At 39.2% G+C, this 15,113-nt stretch overlaps 1 protein-coding gene across 2 annotated transcripts in view; it reads left to right on the top strand.

Annotated features, from left to right (window-relative positions):
- Positions 1–3,819: 3,819 nt before the first annotated feature.
- rgs6 (regulator of G protein signaling 6) overlaps positions 3,820–15,113 on the top strand; it is a 136,168-nt gene continuing 124,874 nt past the window's right edge. The window contains exon 1 of one of the 2 annotated variants that reach the window (XM_023271747.3): positions 3,820–3,940. The gene's annotated coding sequence lies outside the window, so the exon portion shown is untranslated. Of the gene's footprint in view, positions 3,941–5,301; positions 5,384–15,113 lie in introns of those variants that run through there. The other variant, XM_055016155.1, reaches the window with a different exon arrangement.

Below are 15,113 nucleotides of genomic sequence, written 5' to 3'. Positions count from 1 at the left end.
CACAAGGTCATTTTGTTTGTGGGTACATCTATAGTAAATGTTGCCATGATTTTTGATCAGTAACCAATAAATAAATAAATGCTGCATGTCTAAAAAATAAATGCTGCATTTCAGACAATGCCATACGAGGGAATGAACAACCTTGGTGGAGTACTGCGCTCTCTGAGTGCTTTTCTAGTTTTATAAAGTACTTGAATTCACCCCATTATTTACACAGCTTAACAGGGCCAAAGTTTGATAAATAGCAGCCAAATGAAAATCCTGCTAGATGAGCCATAGACGTGTACCTTGATACTGGTGGCAGCAGGGTGATGGAGGGACATAAGCTGTGATGACAGCTGAGACAGAAAAATGTGTACGATGATTGAAATGTTATTTGGCTAAAAAGACCAGTGAATGATCGATAAGTAATCAAAGTTCAAATAATCAGTAAATGGTAATAAGGAAGTGCAGAGTGATGATGAAATAGCATGAAAATATCCCTCCTGCTTGAACTTGTGCTAAAAGCTACATTTGGAAAACATCATTCAGAACTCAAATCCACCGACAATGTAAAAAGAAAATGATCTTTTTGGCAGTGTTAAATCCTCCATTTACATGATTTGTTGAAGTCCACCGGGGCTCTTTAATCCATCTTTAAATGTTGATGCGGTTACCTTCCATTTCCATGTGGAGCCACTAGAGTGTTAAGTTATTTATTAATGCTTGTAAGATTATGTAAATGATGTACAAAGGAAATACCAAGCTGAAGGTATATTCTTTGGTTAAAAAAAAAAAATCCAAACGACAAAAAAAATACGCTGTTGCACAATCCTCAATATTCACTTTTCATCACCATAGGCTGAGAAATTATAGACAGTCTGATGCTGCCTGTGTTGTTATAACTGAGCATGGGAGCTTTTCTTTAGGCAGACAGACAAGATGAGAGTTTAATATTGAAAATCTGTACTATCTGCTGCTACCTAAGAGAAAATACAGTTAGTAATACGGTGTTTGCCTCAGGGCTGCTAGGAAAATCAGACACTAGCATTTAAGATAAATGACTAATCTAATGAGCAGTAGGAACCATTACATTTCAACCCCTAAATATCCTGAGGCAAGGGCCAAAACATGATGAAAAAATATAGTTAGTTAATTTTCTGTAAGCTCAGCTGATGTTTGGTAAAGGGAGAAAAGAGATAAGTAACATTACAAATTGAACACCTGAGAATGATATTTTAACAGAAGGGAACACAGTGATAAAGGTCATAGAAAGCACTTGAACACACTCAGACTCTTCTGGTGGCTTCATTGCTTGAGCAGCAGGTTTATGGTTGAAGATATGTCAAATAAATCCGGTAAACTTCAGACAACAGTTCAGGGCAGCTCATAAGCTTAATATAGCAGAGATGGAAAAGTATGCCTTCGCTAGACAAATTAAGGCCAAGATATGTTTTCAGAACCCAGCCCTGCTTCAACACAAAAAAACAGCTTGCAATATTAACTTTTATGTAGAATCATACAAAACCACACCACTGATACCAAAGTAACATTGCAGTGTTATTCAGAGTTTTGGTTTGTGACACACCATAAAATAATGAAGATCTATCCACCCATTATCTACACACCACATAATCTTCATTAGGGTCGCTGTAGGCTGGAGTCCATCCCAGCTGACTTAGAGTGAAGGCAGGGGACACCCTGGACAGGTTACCAGTCTATCATAGGGCTACATATACAAACAATCACACTCACGTACACACCTACAGACAATTTAGAATCACCAATTAACCTCAGCATGTTTTTGGACTGTAGGAGGAAGCTGGAGAAAACTCACACATGCACTATGCAGAAAGGTCCTAGGAAGGCCAGGACGTGAACCAGAGATCTTCTAGCTGCAAGGCGAAAGTGCTAACCACCAAGCCCCTGTGCAGCCATCATAATGAAGATCATGAAAGTAGAAGTATACTGTATAAGTATTACAAGATAGCAAAACCTTTGCAAAATCTCCAATTCTTATGTTGTGACTATTTAGACCTAATTTTAATACAATTATTTAGAAAATAAAATAATTTATGATCTACACAAATCCACAATTATGGCACAATCAATAGATTAATCAATTATAGAATGAAACCAAACAAATTCATATAGTCCCTTTAAACAGCTCTTTGGCAACAGTGGGAAGAAAACTTTATTTATTCTTTAACAAGAATAAACTAGAAAAGCACAGAGAGTGCAGTACTCCACCAACGCTGCTCATCCCTTGTATCAGTTTCAACGGATAAGTCCCGATAAGTCCGCAGTGGCTGATTTGTAGTAGGATAGCAATCATGTGATTGTCAGCAGGCAGCTGACAAAGTGTTCAATTGTAGTCATATTTACAGTGATGCCATGCTGTTATCAATTATACAGAAATTGTGGATCCAGACTATAATCCACATCACTGCCAAAATCTAATCAATTGGTCCTTGTGTCATTTCTGACCTTCAGACAGACAAACGCTGATCATTACACAACTCCACCATGTTCCTTGGCAGAGTAACAAGAATAGCAAAGAGGAATGAGAGGAACCACACATTAGAGAACAATTCAAACTGGGGTTGTTGGTGAGGACAGTGACTGCAGATCGGTTACTTGTAGCTCCACAACCTGAACACCTGCAGACAGAACAAAACACCAGCTACTGGAAAGAAGACACAAAGTTAGTGACATGCAGTGGCAACACAAAAATGCATTGATGGTGAAGGAGAAGAGAGAAAAGAAGAGATGCTCAGTGCATCATGGGATGTCCCCACCTGAACAGCCCAAATTACAAGCTTATACCTACATTCATCTCTCTCACACACATGTTCTCATGTGAACTTTTCTTTATGACCAAGTGATTAGATTTTCTGGATCCACACATTTGTTAAAGATTTCTGTATCAATAGATTTCTGCTGCATTTCTATAAAAAATGCTGTAAACACTGTAGTACAGCAGTTGGCACTGTCGCCTCACGGCAAAAACATTCTCAGTCAGAACATGCAGGACCTTTGTGTTTGTATGTTGTCCCTGTGTGTGCGTAGGCTTTCTCCAGGTACTCCGGCTTCCTCCTGCAGTCCAAACACATGTATAGTGTGTTAATTACTGATTCTGAATTTGCTGTAGGCACATGTGTGAGCCCATATTGTTCTTTATATTCTTGTGTTGGACAGGATAAAGTGAGTATAGCTAATGGATGGATGGATACGGGTGACAGAACTTGACATTTCATTAACTCACACTGTGGGGACTTGACAGAACCTTAACCATAACCGTGATCTCAACATTTCTAAATTCAAGCCATCCAAAAAATCAGAACGCAACCTCAAAGTTCAATGGTTTGCCAGCTTTAAGGGACCAGCTTTAAGGGACTAGCTTTAAATGGTAGGTGAGCAAAAGTCTGTATTAACAACCATGAGCAATGGGAAAATGGAGCCCTACGTCAAGGGCAGCCTCCAAAGTCCCAAGTTCATGATTGCAGGGATGTAAGTTTGGAAATTAGCACAGATGAACAAAAACAACTGAGGTTGGCTTTGAGTTGTTCCTTCATCTACTGGTTTCTGCTTTTGGAGGACTCTTGTGTAAAACTATATAGACATCCAGCATGTTAAATGTGCGCATCTATTTAGAATTTTGTTGTAGTACATGCTGAACTCACGTACTATTAAATTCAGTGGACTTTAGGGACCTAAACAGATTGATGTGACCAGGTGAGTCCCCATAATGTGACTGTGTGAGTTCTGTCCTCACAGTGTCGCTAATGCCAGAACAAACACATCCACATCCACAAACCTGGAGACTGGGCTTGTATGAGAAACCTGCAGCTGATTCTCAGCCCCCTCCTCCTCTCTCTCTCTGTCAGTGCGCGGTGGTTTGTTGGGTTGGTCAAGCCTCTTCTTAGCTCCGGAGCTTCGAGCGAGAGACAAGCCGACTGAGGTAAGGAGGCGGGATGGAGGGGCAGGAGATGGGCTGCTAGAGGAAGGGATCGGGCATGAATGTATGGAGAGTAGGGTTATCCGACCGAGACAGTTAAACGAGACTGAATTGTTGCTGCACAGTGCGCTTAAACGCTTCTCGGTGTCTCTTCTCGGAGTGATGCGCTCAGGTTGGTTTCAGTGGTGTATATTTCGTAGGTGTGTGTGCGCGCACCGCGGAGGAGAGCCCACTGATTGGCGGGACCTCAGCTGCTCAGTGAAGTGACACTCCAAGTACACAAGTGTACCTTTGAAAGAAATTCGTATGTGTTAATGCCTACTGGTCTTCGGCGCAGCAGCACATATGTGTGAGAGACTGGGAGGTGTGGTGTGTACCTTCACTGCTTCTCTCTTCACTGACAGTGAGCGTCAGGGAGCATACATGAGGCTGCTGGCTCTGTCCTGACAGGATCCGCACACCACAGACAGCCGTGAGAGAGACAGATCTATGTCAGTATTCTTATGTATCATTCACATCACACCTGAACTCCCCAAACTTATATTGTGTTTGAAATTGGAACCTCACTGCTGGGTCAGGCAGCATACTGATGTCTCATGTTATTATGACAGCATTTGTGTGGGATCAGATGATATTGGACAGTAATATATGGCTGTCATGCCTTGGTGTGCCTGATTAGACTTGGACTTTCTAGCCGGATTTCTGTACTTTTGATCTGGGTTGGCCTTTCACACTCTGAGCTTGGATAGTCTGATTCACTGAATGTAGTCCTGGGATTTAAGCCTGCAGTTTCTGCTGGACATTTCAAGTGTCTTTCTACTCCCTTATCACAACCCGTGTGCTACTGTTTTCTAAATCTCCTTCACTACCTCCAAACAGCAACCTACACTGAAAATGACAAATTTCTGCAGAAGATTTAGATTGTGTGCTGTACAGTCGCTTGGTGGTTAGCACAGTCGCCTTGCAGCTAGAAGATCGCTGGATCCCGCCCCCGTCAGGGCCTGGGGTCTTTCTGCATGGAGCTTGCATGTTCTTCCTGTGCATGCGTGGGTTTTCTCTCACAGAAAAAACATGCTGAGGTTAATTGGTGATTCTAAATTGTCCGTAGGTGTGAATGTGAGTGTGATTGTCTCTATATGTAGCCCTGTGATAGACTGGTGACCTGTCCAGGGTGTCCCCTGCCTTCACCCTAAGTCAGCTGGGATAGACTCCAGGCCCCCGCAACCCTAATTAAGCAGTGTATAGATAATGGATGGATGATTTATATTGTGCATTAAAGCTGGTCTATTTGCTTCTTTTGATGAAAGGTTTCAGCTCCTTGCATGCAAACATTCCACCAAACAATCCCCATATTGTTATTTTGCAGGTGCACCATCGCTAAACCATGGGCTTTGCACTGCCCAGGACAGCCTGATCATTTGTCAGCTCTGACACAATGCTGTAGAGGTAGGTCTTCCTATGGCCATTGGAACTTAGCTCTAGTCACAGCTATAATGGGCAGAAATCTGTAAAAGGCAAATAAAAGAAAAAAACATAAACAGCCTTCTTCTCATTAGATTAGACATATGCATGTGCTTCACATGAACGCATAAAGCAAGCTTTGGTACTTAGTAACTACTCCACACAGGTAGCTATATGAATTTGCCTACAAGTCTTTTATTTCAATCATCCTAACTGCGATTGTGGTCCTTGTGCCATTATCTTGTGGAAATCTGAGGATTACCATTCTGGTTTCTATGCAAACTTCTGGCCCTGTGAAGTCATTTGAGATGACAGCAGACATGACAGTCTGAACAGTTCTCTCCATCTCTGAAACACATTACTGATATTCACGTTTTTTGTTGCGTTTAATGCCAGACTCTCTTTATTATAAGATTAGACAGTTGTTCACTGTGCTGCAATAGCAACTTTTACTGCAAGATTTTGTGTTACTTAATCAGACATCGTAATTCTGAAGTCAACAGTTTAAGCGAGACACTTTCCTATTTAAATGCGACTGTGTCACTGTGGAATCCCCAGAGAAATGTCTTTTTTGTGTGTTTTGGTGTCAAAGCACTGGACAGAACTGTATAGATCCCTGACCACATCTCCATCCAGCACCACTGGGATAAACTGAGGCAGTTGTGCTTGCTTGGCTTTTATCACCCAGTACCAGTATCTGATCTCTATAAAGCTCTGGGGGCTGACTGTGTCAAAATTTTTAAAACCCAGCTTCTTAAATTTTTTTGGAGAGTCAGAAAGCAAAAGAGCAGAGCTCTGCGACTTCACAATATTAATGTCTATAGTTTTGGACCAAGATGTTCACACTTTACATATGATGCCAAGGTATTCATACACTTTATGCTCCATGTGTAAAAAGATCTTGTATTCATGAAACCTCCAGTCACAATTTATTTGATTGTTATTGACACCAGGACCTCTTTACAGCGTGAAAGGAGTTTAAGTTTTCCAGCATATTGATCTTTAAGAGCAAGATAATCCATTTATCTTGAGTTACCAAATAGATTTTTTTTTTAATAATTTTTTTTTTTTACCTTTGTGGCTTTATTTGATAGGTCAGTGAAGACAGACAGGAAAGTGGGGAGAAGAATGGGGAAGATATGCAATGAAGGACCATGAGCAGCAATTGAACCCAGACCACTGCATTGGGAACTGTAGTCCCTGTTTATGGGTTGCCCGCTCAACCAGTTGAGCTATACAGGTGCTTTATAAAATACATCTTTGATTTCATTTGGTGAATAATAGAGTAAGTTTGCTTTATTTATTCAGGTTTCTTTGCAGTTAATCGTGTAACATAGTTTAAATCTGATAAGTTAGACAAAATCAGTGGAGCACATCAGAGTTACAAATTTATTCAATTGCTCTTTTTATTGCAGAACCTTTATCATCACATTTCTGCATAAAGATGGCTTCTGTGTTGATAGTGTGCTTGATTTATAGCTGTCTCTCAGTGCAAAAAGGCTAGACATCCAGTCTTGCCTGGAGGGTGGTGGTGATGGGCAGGTGATGAGGAAACTGTTGAGTGTGTGTTGCTGTGGAGGGTCCAGAGGGAAAACAATAGCACATACTTTAGAAATCTCACGCTGCATCCTCTCCCTGTCATCACAGCATGTGTTGAGAAATGAAGGGCAGATAAAGAAGTGTTCACCTCCAAATGTAGACATGCAGTAGAATAAATGTCTCGTTTTTCACTTTATTTCCTGACACTTGCCATCTGTTTTTCAATGCAGTGTAATGAAGCATTTTTCATTGTTACTCCACCAAGAAATGAGGTGGAGTTATGTGACACTCGGAGTTGGTTTGTCTGTCTGTCTGTCTGTCTGTTTGTCTGTTACCAACATTACTCAAAAACGGATTAACAGATTTGGATGAAATTTTCAGGGAAGGTCAGAAATGACACAAGGCCCAAATGATTAGAATTTGGCTGTGATGTGGATTATAGTCTGGATCCATGGATTTGTTAAAGATTTCTGAATCATTGCGAGATAGTGGCACTGCGTCACTGTAACTATGACAACAAGTGAATGCTACATCAACTGCCTGCTGATGGTCAAATCAACTGCTGCGGACTTGTCAGGACTTATTTGTTGGAAATGATACAAGAAACAATTCATTAAATTGTGGAGATGTTTCTGAGTCCCATCAATTCCTGTCGCCCACTACGTGATTCAGTATCCGTACATAACGTACAAATGCATTACATACACACCTGTGCTCAGCACAAGGTCATTTTGTTTGAGGGTACATCTATATTAAATGGCCATATTCTATGTTGCCGTGATTTCTGATCATCAATAACTAATAAACAAATTTATTTAAAAAAATCCTGGATTTCTGACAATACCATATGGGAGAGTGAACAGCCTTGGTGGAGTACTGCGCTCTCTGAGTGCTTTTCTAGTTTACCTTTTGTGTCCATACCAGCTAAATTTCAGTTCAAAGTTAACTGGTTGGATTTCATAGTAAAGAAAAGCTCACTGTTGCTGTTCTTATTATTTTGTAATGTTGAATAGTATCAAGTAGAAATTTTTTTTTAATTAATTTTTTTATTATTTTAGTGGAGAGAGAGAGGCAATGTGGGGAGAAGAGTGGGGGAAGGACCTGCAGCAAATAGCTGTGCTTACGGGGCTATAGCCCCTGTTTATGGGTCTCCTGTTCAACCAGTTGAGCTACAAGTGTTTTGACTGATTCATTTCACATTGTACATTGTCCTGTAATCATTTCTGTGTGTTTCTATGACAGTGCTTCATTTAATGTAAGAGTGCGCACTCAGCAGTTCTTACCAGTTTTAAAAGCTGAAGTGTTATAATGTCTTAGCTGAACACTGGTGAATGCATTTGCTTAAATGTTTGTCCTAGTTAGTCTTTTGAATTTCAAAAGAATAAATTCATGACAGTAAAAATGAACTTAAAAGTAAAAAATCCTCAATTTCACATATGTGTGGAACGTGTTTTATCATTGTTACCATAAGCACTGAACAAAGACAGAAGAGTGACACCTAGCCACTAAGGCGAGTCAGCATAGTGATTGAAAGTGCATAAACACCATGAAAAGAAGGATTTAATTTTTTTTTTTTTTTTACTGAATGACAAAGGAAAATATGCTGACACACTATTATGCAATAGACCCTCAGGTCAAGTAGAGGATACTGTATCAGTGTCACGTTGTGTTTCTCCTTCACATGAACTAAAGAGATTTTCTGCATACACCATATGTACAAGATAGATGTAGCGTCCAAGTCTAAAAGGAAAAGCCAGAAAGAATGCCTTAAACCTGCATTCTTTTTTAACAGGCAGCAGGGGGAGACTTCTCTGGTTGCAAAACCAAGTACAATTGTATGGATGTCTATGAAAATAATGACTCTACTTCTCATTTGATTTGTTTCCTCAGTAAATATTTTCCTAATGAGTCTATGATCTCAGTCTCTAGTTTCAAGACTTTCTGAATGCAGCATTGTGTAAATTATAGTTCCATTTAAAGTAAAATAGACAATAAAGTGTCCTCAGGCTCTCCAGTCAGATCTGCTCCTAAATTGTTGCATCTGATTTCAAAAGACCACCATAGCAACAGCCAATCTCCCAACTCGAGGCTCTGAAATGATCATCCACAAACAAGTGGGTAACATTGTTTAAGCCATCTTTTTTATGTACAATCAATAAGAAACAACAAAGAGCCTCCATATGTTTTAATATAAGCCTGGTAAATTACTGTTCTACAAGCCTTATTATAACTATAAAAAACTTCTAATGGTAACCATAACCCCTAACCATAACTGTTTCTTAGTGTGCTGGCTTGCCAGCTAGTGATTTAGCTAAATTACCAAAAATAATAATTAAACTACATTTTCATTTACGTTTTGAAAGAACAGTAATTTGAAACAAATGACTTTAATCTGAGGTGTTTCTGTGTGGGACCATTTTTCTGAGATTTAAGTTTAGTTTTCACTCACTATTTGATTAGGTTCGGGTACAAAAAATACTTGGTTAGGCTTTGTAAAATATCATGGATTGGATTCAAATACAACCCTTCACAACATGTTTGAAGCTTCTCCTCTGTTTTCTGGGTTTCCAGGGTGATGAGTCCCACACTGTCTAAGATATGACTATATCTTAAGAGGAGTGACACTAACACAACAAGAAAAGCACTCAGAGAGTGCAGTGCTCCGCCAAGGCTGCTCAATCGCTGTATGATTTCTGATGGATGAAATCTTTAAACAATTCTTGGCCTGCAGCAGTCGATTTATAGTAGAATGGCAATCATGTGATCGTCAGCAGGCAGCTGACGTAGTGTTCACTTGTTGACATAGTTACAGTAACGCTGTGTCAATATCTCACAATGATAAGGAGATCCTTAACAAATCCATGGATTTGTTAACTATAAGCCGCATCACTGCCAAATCGAATCACTTGGTCCTTGTGTCATTTATGACCTTCCATGAAAATTTGACCCAAATCTGTTAGTCCGTTTTTGAGTAATGTTGCTGACAGACAAACAGACAGACAGACAAACCAATGTTGATTGTCACATAACTCTGCTATGTTCCTTGGCGGAGTAATAAAATCTATTGGTTTAAAATATAGTTGTGATATGCCACAAGCAAACATAATCCAGCAGAAAATAAACTTTCCTCAAAATGGGACTGAGAATGTGGTTTAGTTGTAGAGAAACATCATTCTTGGGAGACAGGGCTGCCTCTAGGAGGCTGGTGGGTCTATTACATGCTTTTCCATGACATCTAATTGTGAGAAACATACTGAAGCCTTAACACAGAGGGACAGAAATGAGTTAGATGTCATACAATTATGAAGCCACTTTTAGATTTTAAATCCTTCTGTCTCATTCTGTCAGATGAGTCATGCATGGTCCTTTTCCTTCTTATTACTGTGTTATACCTTCTACATCCTCACATTCTTCTAATTTGTACTGTACAGATTTGGTTTTACATCTAATGTGCATTACATTTCACTCTCAAGGTGACCACACATGACACCAGAAAATCTTTAAAGCAATTAGTCGAACTAAAGCACCTCAATTTGTGAAATGGACATGCCCCCCGAATCTCTAAATCACTGTGATCCACACTGATCAGATGAGAGTATTCAACCTGAACATTTCATTTATATGCAAAATCAAGACACAGCTCAGAGCAAATGTTGGAGGTATTGATCCCAGCCTACAGGGTTACATGTGGTTCCAGGGGCAGGATGGAGCAATAGGAGTGTGAACTTCAGCATTATAGGAGAACAAATTAGGCATTTCTAGTCTCTGCAGGTTTGGAATGCCAGTTAAACAGATGGTATGCCTCCAGTAGAGACAGCAGGTTGAAAGGCATTGACTCAGAAGTGCATTCAATTCTTTTCTGATTTGCAGTTACAAACAAATGCTGGATGTTCCTAGTTCCAGTTGAAGCAGTCTTTGACGCTCCAGCAGACACATACAATCTGTATGTTCTCTCACAAATTCAGACACACACAAACAGCTGGCTGATGAGCTTATTGATCTAAAGAGCCAGAACTGACATGGAGCTAAATGCTTGTGCCAATAACAAACACACATACACACACAGAATTGTGATTCCACTCCACTTTAGGGGACATTACAATGACTTGCATTCATTTCCTGGAGCCTTACTCTAATCATAACCACTATTTAACCATCCTCTAACTTCCAGCTTAAAATGTGTGATTTATGTTATCTATACTTGCTGTTTGTCTCCAAATGAGAGGTGGGTCCCCACAATGTGACTATAAACAGATTCACATCGGCACAGCATGGATAATACAAGTACACACACGTACTAACAGCAGAATGGTATTTATTGTTTCATCAAACCCTTAAACTGTTCCTTTAAAACAAATGATCAGGAAACAGTAAATGTAACAGGCAGATTCTAATTATCAGCACAGCTACTCACTCTGCGGTTCGTCGTTATCTCACTTCTTTTCTCTGTTTTTTGGCATTGAGCGAGAAGCAACAACAGTGTAGTAATTGGTTTGTGGCAATGCTATCAATTGCAACTTTGTTTTGTAATATGGGAATATACACTACTAAAATCCAGTATCAGCTGTCATCATATGACCATTCAAATGTATACTACTGTGATAAAATCTAGCTTCAAGTTAAAATGTGTTGAATCAGAGTGCAGCAGAGCAAACCTGGTGTCCTGCTCAGTGCAGACAGAGTGACAGAGATTCCAGACCACACAGACTTCCCCAGCAGGTTCATCTAACCAAGGAAATCAGTATGTGGGTCATTCCAGAATTGGAGGACATTTGGGCTTCAAAATTTTTGAAAAACAAACCTTCTCTTTTACAATTTTCTGCAACATATTCATCAATAATAGTTAATAAATTATCAAAGGCTTGATTGGTTCAGCTTACACATCAATGGTACAATTTTTATTCCATGTTTTATTTGTTTTTTTTTGCTAACCCTACTCTAATCATAGTAACAGGGTTGCTAATCCATGCTAATGTCAGCTTTTCTCAGGAGTAGACGCTCGACATTTAGCTAGCTGTTACTGCTGACCAAGAGGACAAACTTACTGGTGGAAAAAAGTCAAGAAAAAGTAAAAAGAATTAGTCTTATCCTGATAATATACATAATAGGGTTGCATGAGGTAGAGTGAGACATTCAATCAAGGCTGACAATGTCAGGAAAATAGGAAAAATAGAAGAGAGGACATAGCTTTGCTCTACGCATTATCTTGGAGAACATTGATGATGTTAATTCCAGCCTATCATGTGATTCACTGTTTTGTTCTTCTACCAGCTAAAAAGGTTATGCTAACAGGGTTGTTGTGGGACACACATTCCAAGCATAATAATTATTATTTAAAATATTATATTGATTAAAAAATGTTCCCACAATTACAAGAGACATCAATAAAAAAATGATACCAAAAAAGGAGATTTACATTTGCATTTTAACTGTTTTATTTAAGATTCAATTTGGTCATCATCAAGGTGGAACAAGAGAAAAATGGCATTTTAGGGGGAACTCCAGACTTATTTGGTATTTTAAAAAATATTTTCAAACATTCCTTTCTCCTAGTTTTTAAAAAAAAATAAAAAATTTAGATTTGGTCTCAACAAGTACATTTACACAATAACTGCATGTTTTAGTATTTTGTACGTGGATTTTTTGACATTTGATGGGCAGGATGTAAAATGTCCTTCAATTCTAGAATAATCCATGTACATGTGGTGCATCAGAAAGTTGCTGAATCGCCATATAAGATTAGCATTTTCATTGTGTGGTTTGCCATCAAGGTTTGGATCATCAGGGTTTGGATCAAAAGTGTTTCATTTAATCAAGTGAGGGATTCTTTCGATTTCCAATAGTGAGTAACAGTACTTTGCACATTCATAGTGTCGTATTCAGCCTGGAAAGAGACCAGCTGTCTGAAGATGAATATGTTTTGATGAAAAAGTCGAAAGCAATTCTTCTTCTATTTAGGATGGACCAAATAGAGACTTGATCCCAGTTCTGTGTGTGATGTAACATACCTGGACAGCGATGCAGCTCCAGGCTAACACAAGCAGGAAAACATAGAGGGATGTATGAGGTTCAAGTTCTCATCCAGAAACCCTCGAAGTTTTGTTGTCTTCTCTCTTTCTTGTTGTTTCCCCTCTGCTCCATTGAACCTTCTTCTTTCAATTAATCTCAGTTCGTCTGTCCTCAGCCAACAGTATTTTGACAGGTGTCAGACCATCAGTATAGAGGAGAGAGGCCTCAGTAACTGAATGCTAAGAGTGTGTGTGTGTGTGTGTGTGTGTGTGTGTGTGTGTGTGTGCGCACGTCTGTCTGTACGTATGTTATAAAGCCATACACTCTGGATATGTTCAATACATTTAAGGACTTGTGCAGTCAAGCAAAAGGCTGTTTTAAACTTTGTTAATCAGAATTTGATTTGTCTGCATTTTGTTGCTGCTTTCTGTGAGTTTTAATAACGTATGCTAGCTGCTGGCTGCACAGTGGCTTGGTGGTTAGCACTGTCTCCTTGCAGCTAGAAGATCGTATATATCGTATAAGATCGTATAAGAACGTATATATATATATATATATATATATATATATATATATATATATATATATATATATATATATATATATATATATATATATATATATACGCACGTGGACAAAATTGTTGGTACCCCTTGGTTAATGAAAGAAAAACCTACAATGGTCACAGAAATAATTTGAATATGACAAAAGTAATAAATAAAAATTCAATGAAAATTAACCAATGGAAATCAGACATTGTTTTTGAACCGTGGTTTAACAGAATTCTTTTAAAAAATAAACTCATGAAACAGGCCTGGACAAAAATGATGATACCCCTAGAAAAGACTGAAAATAATGTGACATAGGGACATGTTCAATCAAGGTGTGTCCTCTAATTAGCATCACAGGTGTCTACAAACTTGTAATCAGTCAGTCGGCCTATTTATAGGGTTACAAGTAGTCACTGTGCTGTTTGGTGACATGGTGTGTACCACACTAAACATGGACCAGAGGAAGTGAAGGAGAGAGTTGTCTCAGGAGATTAGAAAGAAAATTATAGACAAGCATGTTAAAGGTAAAGGCTATAAGACCATCTCCAAGCAGCTTGATGTTCCTGTGACTACAGTTGCACATATTATTCTGAAATTTAAGATCCATGGGACTGTAGCCAACCTCTCTGGATGTAGCCGCAGGAGGAAAATTGATGACAAATGGAAGAGACAGATAATACGAATGTTTACAAAAGAGCCCAGAACGACCTCTAAAGACATTAAAGGTGAACTCCAAGGTCAAGGTACATCAGTGTCAGATCACACCATCCGTCGTTGTTTGAGCCAAAGTGGACTTGATGGGAGACGACCAAGGAGGACACCATTGTTGAAAACAAATCATAAAAAAGCCTGACTGGAATTTGCCAAACTGCATGTTGACAAGCCACAAAGCTTCTGGGAGAATGTCCTATGGACAGATGAGACAAAACTGGAACTTTTTGTCAAGGCACATCAGCTCTATGTCCACAGACGCAAAAATGAAGCACATGAAGAAAAGAACACTGTCCCTACTGTGGAACATGGAGGAGGCTCTGTTATGTTGTGGGGCTGCTTTGCTGCATCTGGCACAGGGTGTCTTGAATCTGTGCAGGGTACAATGAAATCTCATGACTATCAAGGTATTCAAGAGAGAAATGTGCTGCCCAGTGTCAGAAAGCTTGGTCTCAGTCGCAGGTCATGGGTCTTGCAACAGGATAATGACCTAAAACACACAGCTAAAAACACCCAAGAATGGCTAAGAGGAAAACATTGGACTATTCTGAAGTAGCCTTCTATGAGTCCTGATCTAAATCCTATTGAACATCTGTGGAAGGAGCTGAAACATGGCGTCTGGAGAAAGAACCCTTCAAACCTGAGACAACTGGAGCAGTCTGTTCATGAGGAGTGGACCAGAATACCTGCTGAGAGGTGCAGAAGTCTCACTGACAGTTACAGAAATCATTTGATTACAGTGATTGCCTCAAAAGGTTGTGCAACAAAATATCAAGTTAAGGGTACCATCATTTTTGTCCAGGCCTGTTTCATGAGTTTATTTTTTAAGATAATTCTGTTAAACCACGGTTCAAAAGCAATGTCTGAGTTTCATTGGTTAATTTTCATAGAATTTTTATTTACTA

The sequence above is a fragment of the Amphiprion ocellaris genome, chromosome 12 (assembly GCF_022539595.1).
Source record: "Amphiprion ocellaris isolate individual 3 ecotype Okinawa chromosome 12, ASM2253959v1, whole genome shotgun sequence".
NCBI classification, from domain to species: Eukaryota; Metazoa; Chordata; class Actinopteri; family Pomacentridae; genus Amphiprion; species Amphiprion ocellaris.
This window is presented reverse-complemented; position numbering and strand designations above follow the sequence as displayed.